Consider the following 27,431-nt stretch of genomic DNA (forward strand, 5'->3'; position numbering starts at 1 on the left):
TAAAAAATGACATAATTATAAGGTTCCCCTATATTGGAAATTAAAACTGCTTACCAATTCTCCATTGTTTTTTTCCACTGATTAACTGGCACTGTTAGCATTCAGTTCATATGAAAGAGAGAGACAAACATTCGTTGTGACAGAGAGAACACACTAAGTACAACAAATATTTTGCACACAGATAAGAAGGGGAAAGTAGGTCAATATCCTGTGGCTAAGAAGAAGCTGCTTCAGTTTCCATGCAGAACTCTTTTGTATGATTAACCAGGCTGGACTCTCATATGATCACAGCCTACTGCTCTGACCAGTACACCTGGTACACACAAGGCACTGGGCGGGCACCAAGAGAAGAAGAATTAGATATATCTACTCTGACATGGCATTTACAGTCTAGTTGAGGAAAAAAAATATTTGGGAGCAATATAACCAATAGTACAGACATTCACATACTACAGGCAGTTGATCTCAAAATGCAGAATACAGAACTCTTTTAAAGAATTATCTATAGTGATCAAATTAACAACAGCAACTCCAAAGGGTAGATGAGAAACTTAGGAGGACAGTACGTTAATGTTAATAATGGTGAAAGAGTTTGGAAAAGGTTGTCGAGAAAGGTGGCACAACTTGAAGGATGTAACCAATATCACTGAGCTGTACATGCCGAAATTGTTCAAGTGGTATATGTTTTGTTGGGTAGATGTTTACAAAAAAAATTTTTTTAAATAATAATACATATCACTGGATCAGAAGAAAAAATTACATATATATACACATACAACAAAGAATAAAATTTATATTTAGCAATGGAGCTATTACCATGGCATAGGAGAATCTGAGAAGGATGGCTGAAGAGGTAAAACCTGACCTTGAAGGATGGGAAAGATGTGGTTAAAGGAAAAGAAAACTCTAAAACAGTATGAAGCATGTCCAGAAGCCAGTGACCAGGGAGAATGGTTGCAAAAGAGAGCTGGTATGGGCCCGGGTGAAAGGTAAGCTGAGATTAGAAAGGGAGTCAGAGCTAAGGAGCCTATGGTTGTTAGCACTGTGGGAATGGGTGGGAGAGAAGAAGGAAGGGTTATCTAATACATCTACGCTGCAGTTATGTCTGAAGTGAGTGCATCAAGAGGGCAACAAGTGTGACTGACAGTCATTGGCAGTAGTCTGATGGTAGTAACCAAGGACAGACATTATATGTAGATGATGGAGAGTGAAAAAATGTTTTGAGCAGGGATAGAGACAACAAAAGTTGTAAAGGAAATTTAATCAGGGGATAGTCTGAATTCAATGGCAGAATGACTGGAAAGAAGAAGTAGAATGGCTCTAGCAGAATGGTTTAGTTTGTGCACTGCATAAAAGTTGGTCAGCCAAAGAGGAAAATGGGAAGTAGAATGGCTCTAGCAGAATGGTGTAGTTTGTGCACTGCATAAAAGTTGGTCAGCCAAAGAGGAAAATGGAAACTGGAATCAAGTCAAGCTCCTGTGGGATTGCCTCTGCCCTAATGGGTGCCCTTTCCTAATTGCATAAAGGCACTAAACAAGCTATGCCACTAGGAGAAGTCCTGGCAGGGAAGCTAGCAGGAACATGGACCTGTGGTTCAGGAATAAGACCAAGTTGGTACTAATGGGAATGAAGCAACAGAAGTGCAAAAAAAAAAAAAAAAAAAACCACCTCTGTATCTATCATAAAAAGTGGGGAACTAATTTGATGGAGTGTGCAAGATAAAAACGAGAGTCAAAGACTAACAGGAAGGCCCTCTTACTGAAGTGCACAGGGAATGAGAGTTCAGTTGGTTTAAAAAAAAAAAAATTGGTTAAAGTTTAAGGTTTAAAAAATTATACATACCTAAACATATCTCTTAAATTAAACCTTCTAAACATACACATATTTACCAATCTTTTGCTACAGTGCTGACCTTTTCTTTCAGTATACAACCACTACTGTAGTACTAAGTGGTCTCTGTTTTATAAACCAACCTCAAGGTGTCTTGTCCAGGTCCAATTTCTGAAAGAACAGTGAGGATGTAAAGACATGTAGGAAGTAAAGTGTGGTACACTGCATTGCTCTTCACATATACTTGATACTCCTCTCTAAGGGCTGAACTTCACCACTCCTCGGTCAGTTCGTCTTACTCTGGTGACTTGCATGTTGCTGTGATGCTGGAAGATATACCATCAGCATTTCAAATACCGGCAGCATTACCCATGGTAGACAGGTTTCAGCAAAGATTGCAAATACCAGCAGGGTCACCTATGGTGGATAGGTTTCAGTGAGTTTCCAAACTAAGACAGATTAAGAAGAAGGACGGGTGATCTACTTCTAAAAAACCTGGCCAGCGAAAACTTATGAATAGCGGCGGAACACTGCCTGGTATAGTGCAGGAAGATGAGCCCCTCAGGTTTGAAGGTCCTCAAAATACAACTGGAGAAGAGCCACCTTCTCAAAGTAGAGTCAACCTTAATGACATGGATGGAGTAAAGCTTCCAGGACCTTCATTTGCTGATAAGGAATGACTCAAAATGAGAAGATACAGCTACAAACATCCATTAATAATCAGAATGTGGAATGTATGAAGTATAAATCTAGAAAAGTTGAAGTTGTCAAAAATAAAACGGAGTGCATAATGATCGATATCCCAAGCATTAGTGACCTAAAATGGACTGGTAGTGGCCATTCTGAATTGGACAATCACAGTCTGCTATGCCGGGAATGACAAATTGAAGAGAAACAGCGTTGCATTCATCATCAAAAAGAGCATTTCAAGACCTATTCTGAAGCACAACGTTGTCAGTGATAGGATAATATCCATAGGTCTATGAGGAAGACCAATTAACACAACTAATAAATTTACACACTAGCCTCTAATGCCAAAGATGAAGAAATTGAACATTTTTCCCAAGTTCTGCAGCCTGAAATTGATCAAACATGCAACCAAGATGCCCTGATAATTACTGGTGATTGAAACCTGAGAGTTGGAAACAAAGAAAGGATCAGTAGTTGGAAAATACGGACTTGGTGATAGAAACAACCCCAGGAGCCCGACAGAATTTTGCAAGACCAGTAACTTATTCATTGCAAATATCTTTTTTCAACAACATAAATGGCAACTATACACATAGACCTCAGGAGATGAAATACAAAGGAATCAAATCGACTCCATCTGTGGAAAGCGACGACGGAGAAGCTCAGTATCTTCAGTCAGAACAAGGTGAGGGGCCAAATGTGGAACAGACCATCAATTGCTCATATGCAAATTGAAGTTGAAGAAAATAAAAACAACTCCACGAGAGCCAAAATACGACCTTGAGTATATAGGAACTGAATTTAAAGACATCTCAAAAATAAATTTGATTCACTGAACGCTAATGACCAAAGACCAGAAGAGTTATGGGATGACATCAATGGCATGATACATGAAGAAAGCAGAAAGCTCCTTAGAAGGGAGGATGGCAGGATTTCGTCTCATGTATTCTGGGCATACTATCAGGAGAGACCAGTCCCTGGAGAAGGATATCATGCTAAAGTAGAGGGTCTGCAAAGAAGAGGAAGGCCCTCATCAAGATGGACTGACACAGTGGCTGCAACAATGGGCTCAAACATGGCAAAGACTGTGAGGATGGCACAGGATCGGGCAGTGTCTCGTTCTGTTGTATATAGGGTCACTTTGAGTGGGAACCATCTCTACGGCACCAAACAACGACAACAACATCGCCATGCTATTGTTTTTAGGTGCCATCAAGTCAATTCCAACTCATAGCGATCCCATGCAATAGAGCAGAACTCCCCCATAGGGTTTTCTTAGCTGTAATCTTTAGGAAGCAGATAGCCAGATCTTTCTCCTGCAAAGCCACTGGGTCAGTTCAAACTGCTAACTTTTAAGTTAGCTGGCAAGAGCTTAACTGTTGGCCCACCAGGTTAAAAACCTGGTTGGTTTTCAAAAACTATATCTAACCACCATATTTATTCCGTCCCAAATGTACAGTCAGATAGAGCAGAACTGCCGCATAGGGTTTTCTTGGCTATAATCTTTAGGAAGCAGATAGCCAAATCTTTCTCCTGCAAAGCCACTGGGTCAGTTCAAGCTGCTAACCTTTAAGTTAGCTGGCAAGAGCTTAACCGTTGGCCCACCAGGTTGAAAACCTGGTTGGTTTTCAAAAACTATATCTAACCACCATATTTATTCTGTCCCAAATGTATAGTCAGAAGTGCTTAAGTCATTTCAGAAAGCACAAAAATAACACTTCAAACCCACACCAGACATACAGTCAGGAGCACAAGGTCACATGGCATTCAGTAGCCTGGTTTTTAAAAAGAGAAAAAATAAACACAGAAGTTATTATTAAAAACTAAATTTAAGCTTCATAGTTTAAAATTACATACATCTTTAAAACTGTCAACAGAGATAAAAACTCTTCTCAAAAGGGATTCCACACTCTTTAGAAGAGCAAAGATTGCTCAGCAAAATCTGGGTGCTTCTGTTCGAGGTAGCCAAATGGTTAATCTATCCATGATGGGTTACATATATTTTAGAAATCTGATATTCAGTCTCTTCAATAAAAATATGATCTTTTATACAAAAATGATATTGATATATTTCAATAAGCTATTGAGAGCATTCTATGTAACACTATGTAAGCACATACACACCAAAAAAAAAAAAAAACCAAACCTGTTGCTGTCAATTCTGACTTATAGTGACCCTACAGACCAGAAACGCAAAAACAACCAACACCATGTAAACATATGCATACCAGAAATCCAAAACAACTAAACATAGTTTAAATAACATATACTCACAAATCAGCCCTGACCCCTAAACCAACACCATGCATGCAAGGTTACCCTACTCAGCATCAGCTAGGGTAACCTAAAACTTTATATAGCTTTAGTTCAAAAAATAAAGCACACACACACATCTGGCCATTCCTTATTTCCCTTACTGGCTTCTCCCTCCTTGTCACAAAACAGTGTTCCCCAGAATTTTATCATCCACCTTCCTCTCTTCTCACTCCACCCTCTAAGGGACCGTAACAATGTCCATGGCTTCAACCACTACCTAGATACAGGAGATCCCTGCAGCAACGCCTTAAGCCCTGAGCTCCAGGCCTTTCTGGTTTTAACCACCTGCTGAGTCTCACTCACTGTGTGGATGTCCAGCATTCCAAAACCAACCCATCACTGTCAGCCCCAAACTCCCTTCCTTTGTTTCTTGTCCGTGCTGACAGCACCACCATTCCCTCCATCACACAAGCAGAAACGTCATAGTCATCCCAGACTCTAACTTTCCCTCTGCTTTCTGATCCATTCACCATATCCAACAGAGATACTGCAAGGTGTTCACAATCTTTGACTCAATAATCTTATTTGCAGTATGTATTTAGGAACCCTGAAGGCACAACGGTTAAGCACTCGGCTGTTAACCGAAGGGCTGGTGGTTTGAACCCAACAGGAGAAAGATGTGGCAGTCTGCTCCTATCCAGATTACAACTTTGGAAACCCTATGGGGTAGCTCTACTCTGTCCTATAGGGTTGCTCCGAGTCAGAGTCAACCTGACGGCAATGGATTTGGGTTTTTCTTATTGTCAGGAACTCATCCAAAACACGGAAAAGCCTATATGTACAAAAATCTTTATCACAGTTGCTATTATTATAGCAAGTAGCAGAAGCAACCCAAAAGCCCAATAACAAAGGGATGTTTCAGAAAATTATGGTACTCAATGGAATAACAAAACCTATTGCTGTCAAGTCAATTCCAACTCACAGCGACCCTAAATTTATTACAAAAACTATGCAACAATATAGAAAACATATGCACTCGATGATTACGATCATGTTTAAAAATATACTTAAGTACTCAGTCTCTATTAAAGGTGATGAAAAAACCTGGAAACAGGCAGTGGTGACGGTTGCACAACATGGTGAGTGTAATTAATGTCACTGAACTATACACATAAAAATGGCAAATGTTTTTTATATACATTTCATCATAATAAAATTAAAAATATATATATATACATAAAAAGCTTGGAAAAGAATATACACAAATGGCCACAGTTGATACTTTTGGGTAGTAGGTTAACGAATAGAAGGCACTGGTGGGAAGTGACAGGATTTTCACTATTTGTGTGGGAGACCCAGGTTTGACTCCCAGCCAAAGCGCCTCATGTGCTGTTGCCACCCGTCTGTCACTGAAGGCTCTCATGTCGCTATGATGCTGAACAAATTTCAGCAGAGCAGAAAGACTAAGATGGACTAGTAAGAAAGGCCTGGCTGGCAATCTGCTTCTGAAAATCAATCAGTGAAAATCCTATGGATCACCTTGATCCAATCTACAACCAATCGCGGGGATGGCACAGGACCAGGCAGCGATTCTTTCCATTGTGCATGGGGTCGCCATGAGTCAGAGGCCAACTGATGGCAGCTAACGACAACATGCTAATGCATGCATTTTTTTTAGTTGTTTTCCAGAGTTTCTGTACTGTTCTTAAGATGATTCTCTAGTACGAAATATCCAAAGGAGAGTTCTAGTAACCTTGGACTTTGTAAATTGCTTGATTTCAGAATAAACAGGAAGTTTACAACTGAATGTCTGTGTCTCTTCAGCTGCTATTCTACCTCCCTGCTACAACTGTTGCAATATCCAATACAAACTCCTGTAAAATAGTTTCCCCCTAACCCTATTATACTTGTAGCCCTCAGCATGAGATCCTAAAAATCAATTAATTCTTTCAAGAAACCCAACTGGACATATAAACAGCTGCATGACTGCAGAACTGGGCCCCCAACATCTACCACAGTTATTAACTGTTCTAGAAAGAAAAGATCACCGTGCACAAGCTGCTGCCAAGTGAGCAACTATAAAACTGGAAACGAAATCACAGAGAAGGTGAAGTCGACTATATATCAAATGGCTGACAGGTTCTCTGACTGGTAGGTAAGAAAGGGGCATTTTCTCCAGAGAAGTAGAGATCCAGTCAAGTATTCCATCCTAGAGCCCAACAGATACAACACAGGGCACCTCCAAGGTCTTAAGGAGTTCCTGAGTGGAGCAAATAGTTAAGTGCTCAGCTACTAACTGAAAGTTTGGTGGTTCTATTCAATCAGAGGTGCTTCAGAAGAAAGGTCACACGATCTGTTTCCGAAAGGTCACAGCCATGAAAACCCTATGAGGCACAGTTGTACTCTGCAACAAATGCCACGAGTCAGAATTAAATCAATGACAAGTGGTTTTTAAGGGCATAAAATGGTAGCAAAAAACTCAAATCAAACCCATTGCTGTCATTGCTGTCAGAGTAGAACTGCCCCATAGGGTTTCTAAGGAGTGGCTGGTGGATTCGAACTGCTAACCTTCTGGTTAGCAGCTGAGCTCTTAGCCACTGCACCACCAGGGCTCCATGAAAAGGTACAAGTTTCCTTTAATATTTTACCTATGCATTTTTTTTTTCAAAATTGTCAACAAATGCCAAGTATTAAGCTTGGGCTGGCAGTTATACCATTATTTCATCATCACTCATGCCCTCACCTTGGAATGCCTCAGCTAAATGCAACAAATTTATCCACCTCCATAGTTCTGGTGCATATGAAACAGGCAACAACCATAACCATGACAGAAGGTCAGATCTTTGTAGCTCTGTGATAAAAGCTGCCCAGCAGTGTAGGGTACACAGACCTTTCTACAACTGCTGTTCTACAAAAAAGTGGGGTATATTTTTTCTAATGTAAATTTCTCCTATGATGAATATTTTTGAAGAGCAAATTCTAAATCTTAGATTACACACACTGCATAAATCTGAATTTAAATTTAGTCTTCCTAATAAAAATAGAAGAGAAAAAACTATCATACATACTTATGTTCAAATTACACATGTATGGTTGGGACGAAAAACATAAATTGTAGAATAAGGTTCAGGAAAGTATCACCTCTTTTTTTCCATTTATTTAAATACCCTCCACTACATTTTACATTTATTATGCAATCTCATGGAAGCCATGGTGGTGAAGTGGTTAAGTGCTACAGCTGCTAACCAAAAGGTCAGCAGCTCCTTGGCAACTCTATGGGTCAGTTCTACTCTGTCCCAAAGGGTCGCAATGAGTTGGAATCGACTCAACGGTGATGGGTTTTTTTGGTTGTGCAATCTCACTGAAATTAGCAATAGTTTTCAGGTAAAACAGCCGGGCAACATTACTGTAAACCACGTGTTGTCAGTTGCCATCAAGTCAGCTGACTCCTCGTACAACAGAACAAAACGTTGCCCAGTCCTGTGCCATCTTTCTGGTCAATGGTATGCTTGGGTCCCTTGTTGTGGCTACTGTGTCAATCCACCTCCATTGAGAGGTTCTCTCATTTTCCTTCTTTGAAATCTATGCCAGTATTACTTTGAGATACTTATAACATGCCACTGGTTATGAATAAGTTTCTATACATAAAACAAACCTTGGAAAAAAGCACATTTATCCCTCATAATTATACAGCAAGAGGAGCATGAAAGGAAAGCTCATTGAGCTTTTCATAGAATAAAATTAATTTGCTTTTGAGGAAAATTGTGACATTTGGCATGGTTTTTTTTTTTTGTAAAAATCTTTTCTGGTAATTTTCCAGAATTCAGTTCTTCCAGTTTGAAAAAGTTTAAAAATGTTGACACATTCCAAAATGATAGCACCACAGATAATCCTAACCAAAACAGGGAAAGGGGAAAAATTTAACTTTAGTAGTTTCTCAACCTTCCCTTCCTTTCAGCGTTCCAAAAAATACCTCAAGATTCCTGATACTTTCGGGAAGTTGCAGACCACCACCTCCCCACCCACCCTCCATACCTGTTCCGTTGCGGTCGAGTTGATTCCGACTCATAGTGACCCTATAGGATAGGGTCACTAGAGTTTCCATGGAGCGCCTGGAGGATTCGAACTGCCGACCTTTTGGTTAGCAGCCACAGCGCTTAACCGCTATGCCACCAGGGTCCCCCCTCACAGGGTTAGTAAATAAATAAATCTAGATGTGAATAAATAAAAGGCAACTTAATTTAGTTTTTTGAGGTTAAAACATTATATTTACCTATTATTACAATTAAAAGTAAGAAATGAAATGTACTCAATATTCTGAATTGAAGAAATGTGCCCATCGTTTCTGTAGGACAGCCAGAAAACGAGAAAGACAGGTGATTAAAAGGAGCAATTTTTCAAGGGAAGGGGGAATATGAGGAGACCAAAAGAATGAGTAACTGATGGCCAGAGATCCACTGAGGGAGCTCAGGAAGAAACAAAAGGGAAAACAGTGACAGAAAAAGACACATCCGAAGAAAGGTTTCACAAGGAGCAACACCCTCATCCTGGGGCTTTTTAGGCTACTTCTGCTGAAGACTTTTAAATACTTACTGCATTTCTGCAACTATAAGCATCAATCAACCTGTGAAGGCAATTAAAGCAGCCAGAACCCAGGGCTCCCACCCTCCTTCTGCCCTACTTAGGAACCACTCACTATGGGCAACTGCCAGCCTGACCTTTCTTTTTTCATATGATTTTATTATTATTATTATTATTATTATTATCATACTTTTTTTAACATAACCAGATTACAAAAAATTAAGAAAATAAAAACGCAGAAGTCACCCCAATCCACTACTCTTGACACAATCACCGTTAATATTTCTGTTTATTTCTTTGCCATCTTTCTTCCTACATATTTTTCAAAAGAAAAGCTGGAGTCCTGTATCAAATCATAAAATGATACGCACTACTTAGATTCAAACAGGTCTGAGTGTCTCTGGTGGGGAGGAGAGAGAACAGCTGGGATCTCCTGTCAGAAGGGGCTAAGTAACAGTAACTAACATTTATGCTGAGTGCTTGCTTCAGCGACTGACACTATTCTAAGGGCTATTCATGTGTTAACCCATTTAACCCTGTTCTAGAGTAAAAACAGCACAAAGTTTAGTAAAGCAAAAAGAAACTTTTATCTAGCATGTATTCAAAAAGGCAAAAGTAAAAAACGAACAAGCATGCTGCCAGAGCCGTGCCTGCCGGAATCTGTGGAACGTCGCAAAAGAAAGAAAATGGATAAGCATGCTACCTACTAGAGCCACGTCTGCTGGAGTGCACTCAAATATTACAGAACAAGCAAAAGTGGGAAAATGGACAAGCAAGCTGCTAGAGCCCTGTCTGCCCAAGTCAGAGGAACATTACAGTTATCAGCATGTACTAATATTACAAATGGACGAAACCATTGAAAGCTTTACCTTTTCACAGACTGGCTAGAAACCGTGATCCTACATTCTGAATTGTCTTTCTTAACAATCATTGGTACAGGTTTCAGTAAGGACAGCCAGGAGAGTCCTCGGTGGCCTAACAAATCTTACTATTCACTAAATGCTAATAGGAAAAGATAAGAGTAGCAAGTATATGGGTCTTTCCTGCTGTATTTCATGGTTTGTTTATGTGAAAGTTTCCCTAAAAGATGTTTTCCAAGATTATCCTAGCTATTGTCTTTATAACTCAGGGCCCAAGTGATGTGTCCTTGTAAGCCCAGCTCCAGCTGGGTCACATTTTAGGACAGGGAACAGTGGCTCCAATATTATCTCCTAAATCAACTCAAAGAAGGCGGCTCTATTTTTACTTGCATTCTGTTGATGAGGAAATTGAGGCACCAACAGATTAAGCCAAGGACAGAGAGCTACTGTTATGGATTGAACTGTGTCCCCCAAAAATGCATGTCAACTTGGCTAGGCCATGATCCCCAGTACAGTGTGATTGTCCGCCATTTTGTGACACGATGTGAGTACCCTAAGTTTTATAAATCCTAAACTCTACGACGCTAATGAGGCAGGATTAGAGACAGTCATGTTAATGAGGTAGGACTCAATCTACAGGATTAAGTGTATATTGAGCCAATGTCTTTTGAGATATAAAAGAGGGAACTGAGCAGACAGAAGAACTTCATGCCACCAAGAAAGCAGCACTAGGAGCAGAGTGTAACTTTTGGACCTGGGATCCCTGCACAGAGAAGCTCCTCTACCAGGGAAAGACTGATGACAAGGACCTTCCCCCAGAATCAACAGAGAGAGAAGGCCTTCCCCTAGAGCTGGCACCTTGAATTTGGACTTATAGCCTCCTGGATTACGAGAGAATAAATTTGTTTATTAAAGCCATCTACCTGTGGTATTTCTGTTACAGCAGCTCTACATAACTAAGACAGCTACTAAGCAAAGGAGTCAAGTTTCAAAACCAATGCTCTTCTCCAGAGCCCAGCCTTTGCACCACACTGCCTGTCACTGAGAACTCATCTCAATGTGCAAGAGTATCAGTTACAAAGCCTGGATCACTGGACTCCAGAACATCCTCCCCTCAACCAGTCCCCCACCCACCCCCACCACATTGTAAGGTCTGATCCCTTAGGTGTGTGTTTGGAGCGGGTGAGGGAGGAGTCGGAAAAAGGGCTGAAACACTGGAAGACCCCTTTGCCGGCCTCACAGGGGCCCCGCTCAAGACTCCTCACACAAAAAGCAGAGAGTTCTTCTCTCCAACATCAGAGCAATGTCACAGTCCATCAGTGCAGAGCCCCGGAGCAAACTGCTGACAGATACCAGTACTCAGTAGAAATGGTAGCAGCGGTACTCAAAATGGTAACAGGCACTAACATCACTCAAGCCACATTACTGAGGCAGCTTTTTCATAACTAGGGAAGCTTCCACGTGAAGGGGAAGGATAATAAGGACCAAAACTAAATAATTTCATGCCTTGACAACTTAAACACTGTGAAATACCACTATTATGATGACTTACTAATAAGTGATAATAACTAGATTCAAGTCATTGATCACCAAGACTTTCATTAATCTGCCGTTAAAAGCAAGAGTGCCACTTGAGGTTTCTGAACACATTTTTCACTATTTGAAAAACTCTTCCATCCTATGCTTGCTCTGACACCAACTCCTTCTTCAGGTCATTGCATAAATGTCCAATTTCCTCACAAGGCCCTCCCTGCACCTCCAACCAAAATTCCCCTCTCCCCACCTTTCTTATTCTTACAGCCCTATGTTCTCTTCCTTCATAGTATATCACAATTAATAAATATATATATAGTTGGTTTCTCCAATGTCTCTTTCCCTCACACTCAAGAGGTGAAACAGCATTTACTGTTCACCAGTAAAGATGCAGTGCCTGCCTAGTACAGTGCCTGACACATACTAGGGACCCAAACATTTGCTGAATGAATAAATGGATGTATTAAATAACTAAAAGTCATCCCCTCCCTTACTTCTAAAAGCATTGTATATAATTATAAAATTACTGTGAATTGTGTCATTTCCAATTCAGGTTAAGTTATTTCGTGGTCTATTAGGAAAGCCACCTAATTTCAGACTCCCATACCAAAAACAGACCTAGGTGTGAACTTGATCAATCAAGAACCATTTATAAACAAGTACAGAACCAATGGCATTTTTATACATCAGAAACACCAATCAAAAATATATCAAACAATTCCATTCACAATGACCACGAAAACCGTAAAGCACCTTGACGCAATCTAATAAAAGATGTGAGTTTTCAACAGAAAATTATAGAATCTCATTGAAGGGCATAAAAGACCTAGATAGAAAGGTATATCAGGTCTGCAAATGGGAAGTCCCAAAACCACAAAGATGTCATAAAGACTAATATATGAAACATATATGTATTTCTATACAAATGCAATGCAATTCCAGTAACACAAAATTTTAAAAACCCCAAGATTAGAGAATATACATCTAAGTTAACCTGTGTGGAGGAAGACAGAAAAACGGGATGGGCTTGTGATGCAGCAGCAGCTGGTACAGATATGAAAAATGGCATTTTGTGTAAATTCCAATAACTTAACTATTACCCACGTCTGTAATGTTACTTTCAATATTTTATTGTCTGTTTTAAGTGTTTTCTTTTTTTATGTTATAAAACATTACAGATGCTGTCAGTTCAGAAGAACAACAGCACCATGAGTCTGGGGAAAATCTGATGGAGAGGGTGGGAACATAGCTGGTTGGTGAAGGGTGTAAGTGTGATAGGTGGAGAAAGGCCTCCAGAGTGAAGGAAAGATCAGGAGAACAACGTGGCAAAAAAAAAGCATAAGACATATTTGAGAGCACAATGAGTTTGCTTCACACAGAATAATACTCCCGTAGAAACCCAGATAGTGACAAATCTGGAAATGGTGGAATGATCTTTGTCTGCAACAGTGTTATCTACAAAATGAACCCCCAAAAAAGTGGTACAATGGTCTCACAAGTTGGGAATCTTCCTCTGAAGATTCACAGTGCACAGTCACAAACAAAGGCTATGATAAGTCCTTCTGCAAAGAAACTTATTCAAAATGGTTAACCCAGCAATTCCCATACTTGCTTGGCCAAGGAACTCTTCTCTTCCCTCCCCGCCAGTCACAGATTGAATTGTGTCCCCCCCAAAATATGTGTCAACATGGTTAGGCCATGATTCCCAGTACTGTGTGGCTGTCCTCCATTTTGTGATTATAATTTTATGCTAAAGAGAATTAGGGTGGGATTGTAAGACTACCCTTACTCAGGTCACCTCCCTGATCCAACGTAAAGGGAGTTTCCCTGGGGTGGGGCCTGTACCACCTTTTATCTCCTGAGAGATGAAAGGAAAGGGAAGCAAGCAGAGAGTTGAGGGCCTCATACCACCAAGAAAGCAGCACCAGGAGCAGATCACGCCCTTTGGACATTGGGTCCCTGTGCCTGAGAAGCTCCTCTACCAGGGGAAGATTGAGGACAAAGACCTTCCTCCAGAGGCGACAGAGAGAGAAAGCCTTCCCCTGGAGCTGACACCCTGAATTTGGACTTGTAACCTACTAGACTGTGAGAAAACAAATTTCTCTTTGTTAAAGCCATCCACTTGTGGTATTTCTGTTATGGCAGCACTAGATGACTAAGACACCCACCAACATCTACTAACTTTATGGATTTTTTTTTTTCCCAACTACTAACTTTTCATGCAACAACCCATTTTGGGAAATGCTGCACCCCAGTAGCCCAGCCTTGATAAATGCCTGAACGGGAATGGGGGCTTAAGGATTCGAAAAGAAAAGGAAAATATAGGAGGGAGCAATCGATGAGACATAGGGGCTGACTGGATTTAAGGGTCACAGAAAATGGAAAAGTAGGCGAAGCTTCTAAGAGGCAAAGACAGAACACTATTAGCACAAATATAAGTCAAAAGAGGATCAACTATTAATAAAGGGCACTAAGTTTGGATTAAGATGGATTTGGGGAAACAATGAGATATTCCCCTAGAAAGAAAACTGAGCAAAAGTTAAGACTTGGGAACAAGTTCCCATATCTGTCCCCAATCAACTTTATAATCCTCGGCAGGTCTCAAGTACAATGAAGGGCTAAAGGGGTGGTTTTCAAGGCCTAGGAGCTTTCTTTTAACTTTTCTACCTTCCAAAAACTGGGGATGTGAAATCAAATATGAATAGAACAAGTTCTGGCTTTAAAGAAGGTGTGAAATGTATGCAAAATAGGATAAAAAAATAAATGATTTTAAGAATAAATATACGACTAAAAGGTTTTTCAAAGGTTATCCAATTACGGATGTGCAAGAGATATCCCAGAACCCTTAAGGATAACATCAAAAAGTCTAACCCCGCCACTCCCCAATACTACAGAATACTGAAAAAATCCAGGATCTGACCCAAGATGGCAGTTCATATATTTTTATGACTACCGCGAAACACCCTGAAGATTTCAGGCAAGTTAGAACTTTTTCCTAGATGGCACAACACATCATGTGGAGATCAAAACTTAGTCTACCTATTAAAACTATAAGCTGATTGCCTGAGGACTGCAAAAATAACTAGCCATACAAATTGGCACAAGCCCATTTATAAGAAATTTAGCTTTTCCTAAAAGCATTTAGACTGTGCCTCTGAAATGAATGAAACAGGGATTGTCTTTTTGAAGCACTTTCAAGGGAAAAAATAATCAGCTAGGAACCAAACATAACTGCAATATGAACACTGCAAATAGCACTTTCACGTCTAATAACATAGAATTTAAAAGGAAGCAGCACCGAGAGAGGAGAGAAAGTGAACGCCGGAAAATGTTAAGTGGGGCCAGCAGGAATTTTGCAATCAAGCTTTTTTGTTTTTCATTTTCTTTTGGTACAAGTGTGTGAAAAGTGCTTTCATGAAACCAGTTAGGCAAATGACATGTACACATACTATAACAAAACCAACAACTAATAAATTGGTTCCGTTGTTCTTTCAACTCAATTTTCTAAGAACTGTTTATGAATTCTTAACAAATTAAAAACCTTGCTATGTACAATTCTGAATTGTATTTCAACAAAATTAAGCCATCTGTCCAATTTCAAAGCACCTTGAATCCAGGTAGGATTGGATGAGAAGACCGTGAAAGGCAGAGATCTGTTCTCCTCTTAGGCTTCTCCCGGCTATCCAGTAAAGCCGGGCACCTGACAATTTTTTAGAAGCTCGCTGTTGAAGAGAATGTCAATTTTCCCTTTTCACCAGTCCTCAATTTCTAAAACTGCCTATCCTGGAACAGTGTAAATTTCATACCATTTTTTTCTTTCCTGCCTTGTTCCAACCCCCCCGCACAGCAATGCCACTCTCACTATTTCATTCACACGCATCAGACCCTGAGCTCTGACTGGCAAGCCCAGGACTGTACTGGTCTCTGTAGGTCAGATCAGAAAAACCCCCTGGAAATTCCCAGATGGCAACCTAATTCCTACAGAGAGATCTTTGTGAAAAGCAAGAAAGACATGACCAGGAGAGAGTAAGAAATATCCCAAAGCAGGGCTGGCTCTCCAGCTTCTCATTAATTGCTATTGAGTCATTTCCAACTCACAGGCATCCCATGTGTGCAAGGGAGAACTGCTTCATGAGGTTTTCAAAACTGTGGCCTTTCAGAAGCAGATCACCAGGTCTGTCTTCCAAGGCACCACTGAGTGGGTTCAAATCATCAGCCTTTCAGCTAGTAGTTAAGTGCTTAATCATTTGCACCACCCGTGGCCTCCAATATTAGCAGGCTAACTCTTCTTTCTCTGAGGCGCTCCCTCGTTTGGGGGAGAATGACTGTAGGAGGTGACAGCCAAGCACAGGACCCAGAAAAAAAGGAGAAACCGAGAAGCAGTTCAATCCCTTCTCCCAGCTTTGGACTAGCCAAGGACACTCACAAGAACCCAAACACCAGGTGACAAAGGAAAAAAGCCAGGGTGGGCCCTTCTTCCAACTCATCAGGTCTCAGTGAAACCAGGGCGAGTGCCCGTGGACAGCCTTAAAAATGGCCCTAAGCCTCAAAATACTGCCCCACAGACTGCACCATTAGAAGCATTGTTCTGGAAAGCTTCCAGTCTTCTGGGCTTGATCTCTACTAGCCCTGTACCTCTGGGCAAGTTATTCAATTTTCTTGTATACAAAGATCTCCTCCTATTGAAGGATAACAAAAAAGAAAAAAAAATTTTAGGATAATAGCGAGGATTAAACAAAACAACCCAAGACCCAGTGCCGTGGAAACAAAACAACCTGTATAAAATACCTAGTATGGGGCCTGATACAAAGCAAACACCTAACATTTAACAAAGAGTAGCATGAATATAACAAAATATTAACAGTCTGTTCCTTTGAATCTTGGCATTTCTTCTGCACGAGAGCCTTTTAAAATGCAAATGTTTCTTAAGTCGATTGTTGTTGCTGTTAGGTGCCCTCAAGTTGGTTTCCACTCCTAGCAACCAACCCTATGTGCAACAGAACAAAACACTGCTCAGTCCTGGGCCATCCGCACAATCATTGTTATGTTTGAGCCCATCGTTGCAGCCGCTGTCAATTCACCTCACTGAGGGTCTTCCTCTTTTTTGCTGACTCTCTACCAAGCATGATGTCTTTCTCCAGAAACTGGCACCTCCAGATAACATATTCAAAGTATGAGAGACGAAGTCTCGCCATTCTCGCTTCTAAGGAATATTCTGGCTGTACTTCTTCCAAGACAGATTTGTTCATTCTTCTGGCAGTCCATGGTATATTCAGTATTTTTTGTCAGCACCATAATTTAAAGGCATCATTTCTTCTTTGGTCTTCCTTGTTCATTGTCCACCTTTCCCATGCATATGAGACAAATGAAAATACCATGGTTTGGGTCAGGCACAGTTTAGTCCTGAAAGTGACACCTTTGCTTTTCAACACTTTAAAGAGGTCTTTTGCAGCAGGTTTGCCCAATACAATATGTCATTTGGTTTCCTGACTGGTGCTTCCATGGATGTTGATTATGGACCCAAGTAAAATGAAATCCTTGACAACTTCAATATCTTCTCTGTTAATCATGACATTGCTTATTGGTCCAGTTGTGAGGATTTTGTTTTCTTTATGTTTGAGGTGTAATCCATACTGAAGACTGTGGTCTTTGACCTTCATCAGTTAAGTGCTTAAGTCTTCTTTGCTTTCTGCAAGCAAGATTGTGTCATCTGTGTTACGCAGGTTGTTAATTAATCTTCCTCCAGTCCTGATGCCATGTTCGGCTTCTCGGATTATTTGTTCAACATACAGATTGAGTAAGTATGGTGAAAAGATACAACCCTAACACACACCTTTCGTGAATTTAAAACATGCAGTATGCCCTTGTTTTGTTCAACCAACTGCCTCTTGGTCTATGTACAGGTTCCTCATGAGTACGATTATAAGTTCTGGAATTCCCATTCTTTACAATTTATCCATAATTTGTTACGATCCACACAGTCAAATGCCTCTGCATAGTCAATGAAACACATGTAAATATCTTTCTGGTATTCTCTGGTTTCAGCCAAGATCCATCTGACATCAGCAACGACATCTCTGGTTCCATGTCCTTTTCTGAACCCGATATGAACTTCTAGGAGCTCCTTGTCGATGTACTGCCGCAGCCACTTTTGAATGATCTTCAGCTAAAGTTTACCTGTGTATAATATTAATGATATTGTTTGATAATTTCCATATTCTGTTGGATTACCATTCTTTGGAATGGGCACAAATATGGATCTATTCTAGTCAGTTGGCCAGGAAGCTGTCTTCCAAATAATAAGTCTATTAACAGCCTTAAAACTAGTTGCTGTGGAGTTGATTCCAACTCATGGTGACCCCTTGTGTCTCAGAGTAGAACTGTGCTCCACAGGGTTTTCAATGGCTGATTTTTTTCAGAAGTAGATTACCAGGCCCTTCTTCCCAGGAGTCCCTGGATAGACCAAACCTTCAACCTTTTGGTTCGCAGCTGAGCATGTTAACTGTTTGTGCCACCCAGGTATCTTTACCAAGAGCCTTGTTGTTGTGTGTGCCATCAAGTCGATTCAAACTCATAGCAACCCTATAGGACAGAACAGAACTGCCCCATAGGGTGGGTTTCCTAGCCTGTAATCTTTATGGGGAAATGCTCGTGGCATAGTGGTTAAGAGCTATGGGTGCTAACCAAAAGATCAGCAGTTCGAATCCACCAGGCGCTCCTTGGGAACCATATGGGGCAGTTCTACTCTGTCCTATAGGGTCACTATGAGTTGGAATCAAAGTCAACGGCAGTGGGTTTGATTTTGGCTTAATCTTTACGGGAGCAGATCACCAGGTTTTTACTCCCACAGAGCAGCTGGTGGGTTTGAACCACCAACCTCTATAGCATGGCGCTTAACCATTGCACAACCAAGACCCCTTATTAACAGCCTTTATGAGGTTGAATTGACAGTCATGTTGAACACAAGATGAGGAAGGGATGCATAGAAAGAAGAAAGTAAGAGGGCACCAACTTGCCATGAGCCATGACCATGCTATTCAAAAACCTCCCATGGAATGGTACTTTATGTGTCCTCAGTCTTCAAAAAAAGATGCTGTATTCTCTCCTCAGGCAGAGAACTCACCAGGATGATGCTTCCTAACATCACAACCAATCCAGCTTTCAAAGTCAAAGACACTTTCATATCATCAGAGGCTAGAAAAAATGAAATGTAGGACAGGCAAGGAGCCAAACCTGTGTTTGGTTTCCTTCTGCTCTCTTGCTTCTGTTTGTTTTCAGCTTTTGTCTTGCAGCATGTGTTGCGGTGGCCTTGGTCACCATAGCAGTCATAGTCATTTTCTCCATTCCATCAACATCCACTCTCTGGGTGCACAGATCCACCCTGCTAAGTGTTTTGAGGCACAATGGATTTCCTTTATTGTTTTCTAAAGGTGTTTAACGCATTGTTGGAGCCCTGGTGGTGCAATGGTTAAGTGCTCAGCTACTCACCAAAAGACCGGCGTTTCAAACCCACCAGCTGCTCCATGGGAGAAAAGGCCTGGCAATCTGCTCTAGTACAGGTTATAGCCTAGAAAACCCTAGAGGCAGTTCTACTGTCATATTGGGTCGCTGTGAGTCAGAATCAACTCAACGACACCCAACAACAATGCATTGCTTTACATCAACCATGTGCTTAATAAAATATGAATTGATGAGAATGTACTGGCAGCTGAAAAGACAACCAACAGAAGGTTATAAGAACCAAATGTCCATCAACTGATGAATCAATAAACAAAATGTAGTATGCATCCATACAATGGAATATTATTCAGCCATAGAAAGGAATGGAGTACTGATGGATGCTACAACATAGCTAAACCTAGAAAATACATTAAGTAAAAGAAGCCAGACACAAAAGGCCACGTATTGTGGGATTCCATTCATATGAGTTAACCAGAATAAGCACACCCATACATACAGAAAGCAGATCAGTGATGGCCAGGGGCTGAGGAAGGAAGGAAGGAAGGGCACAGATGGGAAGAAACTGCTCTCATGGGTAAAGGGCTTTACTTTGGAGTGACAGAAATGTTCTAAACTAAATAGTGGTTATAGTTGTCCAACATTGTGAATGTATTAAATGCCACTGAATTGTATATTTCAAAATGGTAAGTTTTATGTTATACGAATTTCACCCCAATTAAAAAAAAAACTAGCTGACCAAAAAAAAAAAAAGGTTATGAGTGTGATGCCGTCGAGCATCCTTCTTCTCAGCTGGTAAGCTGGAAGGTGCTACCTTGTTTGAACTCAACAGGCCACGCCTCTGCCTCCCCTCAAGATGAACCACTAAAACATTCAGTGAAGAATTTCATGGCTGAGGGAGACAAAAGTTACTGCCACCTACTTCAAAGGACTTGAAGACCCTACATGGTGCCCTAGCTTGAAATAATTAAACAAAGGCAGAATTTTCAGTTTTCCAAGTCTTAGAAACAAACCAAAAAAAAAAACTAATATTGTTTTTCCATTTGCCCCGGAGCGCTGAGAAATCCCTAAACAATTCACGATGCCAAGTGTTAACATCCATTCCGCTCCTGCACTTGGTAACCACTCTTGGGTCAAGGTCTGCTGCCTTCTGTCCACCCCAAGGCCAGACACCACTTCTGTTCCCCTTTCATGCTGACGCCTAAACTAGTTCACTTCTCCTGGGGGAAAAGATGAGCACAGAAATCATGTGGAATGTGTGTTCCCACAGAGCTCAGAAATTTGATGATCTCAGAGGATATTGTAAAGAAAGACCCTTGACACTTCCCGGAGGAAGAATGTCTTCTGTAAAAAGGCCACTGCCAGGACAAAAAGCTTGTGCTGGGAAAATCTACGGCCTGCTGCTGCGTGTGTTTCCAATTCCGATGTTCCACTTCCTCTTTATAATCACATTCTTTCCCTCCTTATTTCTCTTCTAAAAAGACACTCTGGGGCATTGGATCTCAGTTAAGAAGTAAAGTGCAGTGTCCTATTAAACACTGTAAGATAAAAAGGGCTAAATGAGATGTCAATAAGCATAAAATGTTTGAAAACTAAATAGAATCTATCCCATTCCACCACTTTTACACGTTCCAGAGAAGAAATTATTTTTAAATGTTGGCAGCCTTTTTAAAAATTAAGTTTCATTCCCTTAAAGCTATTCATACAGGCTACAGCCTAATGTATAGCTTTTTAACAATATAATTTTAAGAGTTGTGATGTCACTGGCCTTCTAAATCAGATGAATTCTAATCCCTGCTATATATACTACGTACTAGCTATGTGGCCTTGAACAAGTCACTCAGCTTCTGTAACTATCAGTTCTTCTATCTGAAAATACGAAAAGCATCTAGTCTGCCATCTCCTGGTTTTTGAAAGGATCAATTACAATAATATTTATGAAAGTTTTTTGAAATCTTCAAAAGGCTAACAAGTAATCAAATTGCTATTATCCCTATTATTAAAAGATACACCATACAGTGCACTACTTAAAATATCAACTTAGGAATCAGGTGGACTAGAGTTCAAATCTCAACCTCTGCTACTTATTAGCTACCTACACAAGTGGTGTAGGGTTAAGAGCTTGGCTGCTAACCAAAAGGTTGGCAGTTCAAATCCACCAGCTGCTCCTTAGAAACCCTAAGGGGCAGTTCTGCTCCATCCTGTAGGGTCGTTATGAGTCGGAACCGACTCGACAGCACCTAACAACAAAACATACGAGTACACTATAAGAGGCAAGTTACTTAACTTCTCTAGGCTCAGCCTCCACTGTAAAACGGAGATCACACCCACTTTAAGGATCCCTGGTGGTACAGGGATTAAAGCGCTGGGCTACTAACCAAAAGGTCAGTGGTTTGAACACACCAGCCGCTCTGCAAAGAAAGATGTGGCAGTCTGCTTCAGTAAAGATCTACAGCCTTGGAAACCCTATGGATCAGTTCTACTCTGTCCTATAGGGTGGTTATAAGTTGGAATTGACTCCACAGCAGTAGTTTTTTTTTTTTTTTTTTATGGAGTTGTTAAAGTACTATATCCCCCTTATGGAATTGTTAATATAATACTGTATACAAAACCCTTTGCACAAGGTAAACACTTACTAAATGATAAAATATTGTTAGGCTATTTACTAAAGACTCAAAAGTCCAACTATTGGGAACAGTGGAAGGGAAGGACAAAACGAGGCAAATGCTAAAAACATGGATGCTACACTTGAAGGATCACTGTTAGCCAAATACCACCAGCACCTCCCAACCAAATCTCCCAACTGAGGCCTAGACTCCTTCCCCACAGATGAGGGTGCTCCTGGTTATTCTGCATAACTGTGCGGTAACCCAGGGAAAGTCAGTCTTCAACTCCAGGCTTGACGACGTGATGATTCACTCCGCCAAAGGGCACAGCCTGTGGCCAGCCTTATCACACTACTGGGCACTGGGACAGCCAGGACCAGAACTCCAGCTATTCAAGAGATCTCCAGAGCGTGTCTCCGCAGCAGTGGTGCTTTTAGGTTTCGCATTTCCTTAATGTACATCCCAAAGAGTACTTGAGAGGATGCAACTCTGATGCTTTTTACAAAACAATTCACAACATAAATGAAAAGTCCAACATGGTAAAACAATGATAAAGAAGTTTCCCTTTGTTAGCTGTCCATGGTACAATGTTTTACCAGGCAGTGTGTTAGTAACTAAGGACAAACAGCTTGACAGCTGGAGAACATCCCACCTCAACTTCACATCATCATGGCTCCTAAGGACAAACCTCACTGTTTTTCAGCCTGGCCTGAAAATCTGACCACATCCCCCATGAAAAACGCAAACCCTCAGCAGCAGCATGTACAGTTCTTTTCCATTACCACTTGGTGGGCAGGGAACTTTTTTTTCCCCCAGAGTAAGCTCCTAATTCTCCTTCTAAGGTTAAGATGCTTTCCAATTTGGTAATGGCCAAAGGGGTGGTTTAATGGTGGGCATCCGACTTGTCAAAGAGGCAGGACTAAGCCCTTTCCCGGTCCTGTCTGCAGCCAGACTAGTATCAGAGAGTTTCTCCCAATATCACAGTTAATTCTAACCTTCAGTCTGATTTTGGGATCCTTCCACCAGTGTCCCATAGGCACAAACCATGAATGCCTGGAAATGTCAGCCTCCTCCCAAAACAGTTTTGCTTGGAATACTCCATTCAAAAAACACTCATCATTCCACCCCCCATTGCTCCCAGGGTCAGCCAATCCTCTTGGGTTTCCTGATTCAAGTCTAGCAAAAGGTCACTTAACAAACGCCTGACATATTACATGTAGTTCTATCTCCCCCTAAAAAAAATCCCGTTCACCATAATGGTATCTTCTTTCTTATTACAAGCGATCCACCTGGGGAGAAGGAAAGTACATCACACTTCAAAGTCAGGGCTCCTCAACTCTGAAAACCCAAAGGGATGTATGTGTGTGGTGTGGTTTTTTGGGAAAGACTGTAAAAGGGTTCTTAAATTCAGCATTACATAATCCAGTTCATTAATTTAGCAATGTCTAATTTTCTGGTGGCCTCCCCAAAAACATTCTTGAAAAAATGCTATACCGTATCACAGTTGAGAAAACAATTTTATGTCAAAATCGAGTCTATAAAATTTGCCTTCTACCTATTTGAGCCAATCTCCAGCAGCTACACACACAGATCTACAGGCATACGCATACACAGAAATAACCCGGTTTATAGAAAAAAATATTATAACTAACTATATTCGGTCTCATCAAGGAACATTCGGAACGCCTAGAACTAAAAGAAGCACACAACTTGTTGCAGCAATAAACGCTCGGCCGCAGCCTGAACAAAGCACTACAAATAAACCCCCAAAACCCACACAGCTCTTGGACAAAAATGTGTGTTCATAATCAACTCCCCAGTGCACTCTCATCACCCCCTCCCCAGCCCTCTTCCAGGCCCCAGCGCCCTCCGGGCTCCCGTCCCTAATCTGGTTTCCATTCAGCCCCGCCCCCTCCCCTTCCCTCGCCGGGACTGTGAATCAATCCCATCCCGGGCAGGAAACGAGACCCAGGGCAGCCCCCTCCGCTGCGGCTGAACAAAGGAGGAGAGCACAGCTGCACGCGCAGGAAGCCCCGTCGGGTCTTTGGCCCTGCTACCCCGCCGCCGCAGCGGCAAGCAGGGCACACCGCACCTGAATCCCACTCCCCAGGACGCCCTTTTTGTTTTCCCTCCGCATTCGTTCCCGGAGGAACGCACACCAAGTCGTTCCACAGAACCAAGGGACAGGAAACAGCTGTGGGCAAAAGGGATAGAAGGGTTTTGGGTGAACAAGAGAAGAATCTGGATTCCACTTTGCTCACAGGTACAAGGGAGACTGGGCAAAGTGAGAGCAAGTTAGTTTGCAAGCCTTTCTCTCCCGACCTTCTCCCAAAGCATCTGCGGAGTCACAACCACCCTCCGCGACCTCCAGTGTGCGCCCGTTTCGCTGCAGCGCCGCCTCGCCCCGGAGGGGAGCCGCAGACCCCGCCTGACCAGAGCCCGGCGGGGTCAATGGGACCCCGAGCAGAAAGGCGCAGGGAGTCCGCTTTCCTGCCCCTCGCGGGAGGGGGTCAGACCGAGCGGGGAGGGCAAGGGAAAGAGGGAAGCGCTCGCGCTACCTCGCCAGGCGCCAGACCGCCTCCTCGTCGTCCTCCCTCTCCGGTGGCGCTCTGGAACGTGTTCCCTGCCTGAGGCTGCGGGGCTCCCGCCGCGATCCCAGCGATGCTAGCACCCGCGGCTGTTCGGAGGTGGCTGCTCGTCGGCTGCTGTTCCGCGGCTGCCGGCCGGCTGTGCGCCCCGCGCTCTGGCACCGCCTCCTCGCGCCGAGCCTGGGGCTCCCCTGAACGGCTGGCTGCAAAGTGTCGGTGGCTGCAGAGCGCTCGCATGCGGCGGGAGGCGCCCGGCCACTCCCCTCTCCCGGGCAGGCAGAGGGGCCGGGCCGAGGGGCGGGGGCAGCGACCCCGCAGCCTAAGATTCGCTCCAGCGCGCGCCGGCAGAACTGGGAGCAGCCGCCTCCGGAGCCGACTCACCTCCCGCCTCCCAGTGCTGGCTAACAGCGCCCCCGGGCGAGCTCGGGCGGCAGCCTCCGCGCCTTGGTGTCCTGCGGCCCGACCCTCATCGCCGGGAGAGCAAGCCTATCCTAGCAAGTCAACTGCGCGCAAGAAAGGAAAAGAGTGTGTCGGTCCCAGTCGTTCCCACGCAAGTGAGGTCCTTCTACCTGTTTTGCTACAGAATTCGCTAACATCCAGTGAGAAATATAATAGCTCGGGAGAGGGGGCGCTGGCAACTAGAAACCAGTCTGGGGGCAAATGCCTGCAAAGAGTGGGCATGCTCTCAATGTTTCCTCCTCCCCTGGGTAAACAAGTTTGCTGAAGAATATCAGAAAATGTTAATTTGACTAAGAGAAAGAGAAAAAAAGTATACTGAATGGTAAAGTGTGCCTTTACTTGCAAGGTATTTAATATCTATTAACGCATTTAATTTCACATTATGCTCAGTAGATACTCTGTTGCAAATAAATAAAAGAAAATTTAAATACCCATATATGTCTGAACATAGTGTATTAACTGGCATTGCATCGTGATCAATGATAGGGTATTAATCTGCGTGTTGTTTAGGCATGCTGGAGGAGCCAAAGAATCAAGATCCCCAGCTTCTCACTCCAGCGGGGCCCTTGCCTCATTGTAGAATTTAGAACAAGCTGCTTGACCCAGGTCCTGGTTTCCTCATCCCGGAAGAGGGTAGGGTGCTCATCCAAACTTACTCACTGGGGCGAGGCGAGGATTACTTGACTAAGGTGTTAAATAAAAGCACTGTAGACCCAGTAATTATTACTCATGATTCTAGCTACTTCATCCTATAATGAAATAAATTGCCATAAATGGGGCCAGGTTTAAATGGACTGACCCATATCTGGAAACTGTCACTAAAATGAGGTGAACCAAAGAATTCAGACCATATATAGTTATTCTGTTCCCACAGGAATAAGAACCACAGGCACTGGGGTTTGTCAAATGCCACTGGTGGAGTTTTGGAGTTTAGAGGCTGTATCTGCTTGAAACTGTACCATCATTAATGTTACCATCAACATCAATCAGATCTGCAGAAGGCATGATAATAGTCTAAGCTAACAAATATTGGGTGCCAGATATTGTCCTTTACTTGTTTAATCCTCCCAAAACCTGTGAAGTGAGTAAGCTTTCATTATCCCTGTTTTATAGACCAGGACAGTCAAGGACAGAGAGGTATTCCAGATGATAAGCAACTGTGGTGGTTTTAAGGTATGTCCATAAATTCTTTGAAACTTCTCCCATCAAGAAAACCAAAAAAAATCTAACCTATTGCCTTTGAGTCAATTCCAACTCATAGTGACCCTATAGAACAAAGTAGAACTGCCCCATAGGGCAGTGGAGTCTGTTTTGTATCAGACCGCTGTTAGAAGAACTTGAAAAATAGTTTAAACAGAATATTCTTTGATGGTTATGAGAGTGGTGGAGGGGGGGAAGGAGACGGGTTTTCACCTATTAGATAGTAGATAAGATCTATTTTAGGTGAAGGGAAAGACAACACACAGTACAGGTGAGATCAGCATAACTGGACTAAACCAAAAGCAGTTTCCTGAATAAACTGAACACTTCGAAGGCCAGCGTAGAAGGGGCGGGGGTTTGGGAACCATGGTTTCAGGGGACATCTAAGTCAATTGGCATAATAAAATCTATTAAGAAAAAAAAAAAGAAGTGGAGTCTAATTGCCTTCCTCTTGAACATGGGCTGGTCTTAATGACTCGATTCTAACGAATGAATCAGCAGAAGTGAGGCTATATCACTTCTGAGTGTAGGTCATAAAAGGAAGACACAAATTCCCCCTCCCTCTCTCTCAGGAAATTCACCCTTAGAACCCAACTGCCATGCTGTGAGGAAGCTCAGGCTACATGAAAGACCATGTATAGGTGTTCCAGCTGACACTGCCAGCTGAGGACCCAGCTGAGTTTATTCAGGAAACTTCTTTGCTTTTCATTTAGTCCAGTTGTGCTGACCTCGCCTGAATTATGTGTTGTCTTTCCCTTCACCTAAAATAGTTAGCAAGCCTTTAAGATGACTCCAGCCCCATTCACTGCCTAACCACACCATGTGATGGACTCAGAGAGAAAACAACCTAGCAGAACTGAACCAGTCTGCAGAAATCATAAGAGATAACAATAATAATAAAAGACTGTCATTGGGGGTCTTTACATAGCAATAGACACCTGGAAGAGTGGCAGAGCTGGCATTTAAACCCATGCAGTATGATTCACCACAAACTACCAACCATACTCCCTCCAACATTGATAGCCCAGCACAATGAAAACCCTAAAGATCCCAGTCGTGACAACAGACAACAATGGACCTGCTACCTGGCCACGTGTTGCAGACTCATTTCTTTATTTTGCCCATCTCAGTTGAGCTTCCGAAAGCCAAAAAAACAAAACCCATTGCCATCGAGTCAATTCCAACTCATAGCAACCCTATAGGACAGAGTAGAACTGCCCCATAGGGTTTCCAAGGAGCGCCTGGTGGATTTGAACTGCAGACCTTTTGGTTAGCAGCCATAGCTCTTAGCCTCTGTGCCACCAGGGTTTCCTTAGCTTCCAACATGACTGCTTATAGCAGTTTGGCAGTAATGGAGCCTCTGACCTCTG

The 27,431-nt window shown here is 42.3% G+C and overlaps 1 protein-coding gene across 4 annotated transcripts in view; it reads right to left on the reverse strand.

Moving 5' to 3' along the window:
• MYO1B (myosin IB) overlaps positions 1-24,560 on the reverse strand; it is a 202,736-nt gene extending 178,176 nt beyond the window's left edge. For all 4 annotated transcript variants that reach the window (XM_064286882.1, XM_064286880.1, XM_064286881.1 and 1 more), the window contains exon 1: positions 24,373-24,560. The gene's annotated coding sequence lies outside the window, so the exon portion shown is untranslated. The remainder of the gene's footprint in view (positions 1-24,372) is intronic.
• Positions 24,561-27,431: the final 2,871 nt, after the last annotated feature.

Source organism: Loxodonta africana, chromosome 6, assembly GCF_030014295.1.
Source record: "Loxodonta africana isolate mLoxAfr1 chromosome 6, mLoxAfr1.hap2, whole genome shotgun sequence".
NCBI classification, from domain to species: Eukaryota; Metazoa; Chordata; class Mammalia; order Proboscidea; family Elephantidae; genus Loxodonta; species Loxodonta africana.